At 36.7% G+C, this 3,802-nt stretch overlaps 1 protein-coding gene across 1 annotated transcript in view; it reads left to right on the top strand.

Annotated features, from left to right (window-relative positions):
- The first annotated feature begins 3,703 nt into the window (after window positions 1–3,703).
- LOC118320857 (CD82 antigen-like) overlaps window positions 3,704–3,802 on the top strand; it is a 29,349-nt gene continuing 29,250 nt past the window's right edge. The window contains exon 1 of the mRNA XM_035651979.1: window positions 3,704–3,797. The gene's annotated coding sequence lies outside the window, so the exon portion shown is untranslated. The remainder of the gene's footprint in view (window positions 3,798–3,802) is intronic.

Raw genomic sequence — 3,802 nt, 5'->3', positions numbered from 1 at the left:
CGTGTAGTTGGGGGACTAAACGCTTACACAATCGAACCTCCCCATATCAGCCATTATGAACCTCGCAAACCCTACCCCAAAAGCTCACATGCACCAACACCTCCCTTTAAGAAATACACATTTGAAACAATTCCTAACGTCCGTTCCGTCAACAACACGTCAACTCTAGAAACACCAGCTAAAAAAGACAACAAAACCGCTTGTTATTTGTTGACCAGTCATTCTTCTGCTCAATTCGGCCGACAACTACTAACTCAATAAAAAATAAACGTGTATTTTGTAACAAACTTTACATATGTTGTCACCTGAGCTCAACCTGTGGCTGCGCCTGCAGGTGGCGAGAAGACTGAGAGAATCAAGAACATGGCGGCCGCTGTGATCAGTTCTTGAGGGGAACTTTTTACATTTCAGAGGACATTTCTCTTGCACTTTATATTAGATTGTTGATAGCGACCTGTGGAGAAACTCTACTAGTTTTTTAATAAAATGTTTTTATGAATTTTTTGATTTTCTGGGCACTTATTTCTCTTTAATCAACGTCTTTATAAAAGTCTCTCGGTACGCAGATTTTACTTGAGTGCGCCTTCATGTCAGTCCTGAGCTGCTGGTTTTACACCGATAACTTCAATCTTTAGAGACTGTTCTACCTCCAGTGTCTAAGTGCCTTATTTATGTTTGAGTCTCCCCCTGATGGATATTTTCTTTGATTTTTGTTGTCCTATCATGTTTCTGATGTCATTAAGCAATCATGCAGGTTGTGGTGTAATTTCATGGTATCAGTTAACTGTTTTTAAGCTTTACTCATTTATTTAACTCAGATCTGAATAGAAATGTTTCACTCACCAAAAAGCAAAATTCAAACTTTAAATCTCAAAGTGTTTGTCTTTAAACAATAAAAGTTTGTGTAAAGCTGAAAGTTTGTCATGTGTCTGTGGGGGGGAAAGTACTAAACTACATGTGAATATTTCCACTTTATTGTCCTGGAATTTGGTTAAAATGACCAAATATCAGTGATATTGACTATTCCTTTATCACTGCTTGTGGGAACGTGAGGCTAAAAGATCCCAAATGTTTCTAAATTCTGTCTCCACAATCTCCCTCTAATGGAGATAACAGTTGTCAGTCTTTGTCTTTTCGAAGCTGAACGCTCTGAACTGGAGGAATATTAGTTACTGCTCTCGACCACTGGTTGAACTTAAAGTTTTCCTCTTTCCTGACATTGTGGGAAAGTTCTTTAACTTCTGAGTTTAACATTTGATTTAAAGCTGTGAATCACTGACCTGTTGGAGACAAGCAGATACAAACACACAGGCCTGATTAGACTCAGGTGTAAACTGAATTAAATGATTTCAAGTACTGATTGCAGCAAGAACACCTGAATCAATACTAATTAAACTACCAAAACCTGGTATTTACTTTTACACAATACAGAAAATATAGTCTGCTTTGATTTTACTGCTACAGAATATCCCAGAATGAAATATTTTACATTCATTCTTAAATATAATCTGTTTGTTGTGGATCCATAAATATACAGTTTGTCCACAGTAATGATGATTGAGGAGCTGCAGTGATGATAAATTAACTTTCACCTGCTGTTATATTTAGACTCTAACTGGAGGGACGCGACATCAGGTGTTCAAACTGCGTCCACCTGCAGCAGCTCCAACACTGATGCATCAGTCCACTAAAGCCCCTCGAGATGAATATTATAATAGATCCTCCTCAATGTTTCTCTCTGGACCTTTAAATCCACTCTGGTGTCAGTTTATTACCTTACCTGTTTAAATTATATTAAAGCTTAAAGTTATAAAGGCCTCTTTGAGAGACAGGTGATGTCACATCACACAGCTCCCTCTAGAGGCTTTAACATAGAGACCAAAAGACCTGGAAACAGACTTTGATCTGTAAAATCGCTGTTTCCCTTTAAGTAAAGTGGTTCCCAACCTGCGGGTCAGGACCCCCACTAGGGGTCGCCAAAGCTTCACGGAGGGTCGCGAGGCCTTCTTGACTTTAAGTGGTGTCAGAAAATTTAAAAAATATACACAGTAGTCCGATATCTCAGCATGTTTCCATTTCTGTGAAGAAAACTAAATGAATACGTTAATTAAATTAATTTTAAGTTTATATTATTAATTTATAAACTTTGAAGAGCTGAACACAGTCGAGTCTTTAATCTCTGCGTAAGAAAAGTTAAAACAACCCAAAAAAGCCTTTTAAATATGTACGATTGTTAAAAATGACACAGAATTGTATAAAAAGTTCCTAAAACTCATCTGTAATCAATATTAACAGGAAATAATCTGCTCAAAACTCCTCCAAACTGCTCCTTTTACATAAACTTCCTGTAATTATTGAGTTCAATATTTAGAGTTTATCTGTATTATTGTTATATACTGAATATAACATAAGATATCTATAAAATCAGTGAATTAAAGGCTCTGAGTACTTGAACGTGACGTTTTGTGGGTTTGAATAAAGAAATGAGGCCAGTGTAACTGCAGTGAGTCATTAATCCTGAGCGTCACACACACACACTCATCATCTGATAGAAACCATCTGAGGGACGAAGATCCACCGAGAGAGACACAATCAGACAGTTTGAGCTCCACCGGCCATCACGACTGTTCACCGCGGCCTCGGCTGCAGAATAACGCCGTCTGTCACAGGCTCACGTTCCCTCGCACTGACTGTGTGGAGGAGCATTGTACTCTTCAGACTGAGCCTGACTTCACCACCCTCCTCCTCCTCCTCCTCCTCCTCCACACAGACAGGTCAGTCAACCACTGGATGATGTGAGCAGCACTAATATTACCACACAGCGACGTAGCTGCTGTACCAACACCGACGCCATGCCTCCGTTTCATGTGCAAATATTTTTAAGTTTTAAGTTTTTTATCTGTTAAAGTCATGAAAAGGTCATTTTAACCCTTTAAGGTCACATCCTCAGTTATATTGTTCCACTGTTTAACAATTTATGACACAAAATGTACAAAAAACTCAATTTGTTTTTTGTTTTCCGGCTGCTCTGCCTCAACTCCACTAACTGCTAATGTAGCTGCAGTTAGTGGAGGACGTATATATATATTCTCTCCATAAAATATGATCCAGTTTCAAGTGATAAAGATTCTGATAAAACAGATAAAAATATAATTTAATATTATAGAAATAATAAAAATTATAACAATAATAAAATATAATTATAATAGCAAAACAATTATTATAATAACAAATAATGATCATAATAAAATCATAACAATAATAATACATTCTAAAATATTATTATACAAATAATAATAAAAAAATAATAATATTATAAAAACGAAACAATGATCAACAAATAACAATAATAATAATAAAATTATAACAATAATAATAAATTATACAATATTATTATAAAAATAATAATGACAAATAATGAAATATAAATTATAAAAATTATAACAATAAAAATAATGATAATAATAAAATAATAAAAATGATACTACTACTATGTGACTATAAATGACTGAAATTAAAGTTTTAAATGTAATTTATGTGTATGTTTACAGCACTGTAGTGAGTGAGTGAATGTAATTAGTTCCAGCTGCAGTGTCCGGTAATCCTCCGTGATGAGTCTGCGGCGGTTGAAGGGTTAACGGACTCGTTACTAGTTCTCATATCTGCCACACGGTGGAGGACCGGAGGACCGGAGGACCCGCTGCTGCTGCTGCTTCAGTCCGCTCTGTTGTTCCGTCGAGCAGGAGGTCACTCAGTCCGACCCGCAGTCCGCACACAGCGCACAGGACCCGCAGCAGGACCC

Source organism: Morone saxatilis, unplaced genomic scaffold (assembly GCF_004916995.1).
Source record: "Morone saxatilis isolate NCDOM2014 unplaced genomic scaffold, NCSU_SB_2.0 Contig11, whole genome shotgun sequence".
NCBI lineage: Eukaryota > Metazoa > Chordata > Actinopteri > Moronidae > Morone > Morone saxatilis.
Note: the sequence above shows the minus strand (reverse complement) of the source record. Positions and strands in the feature narration are given on the sequence as shown.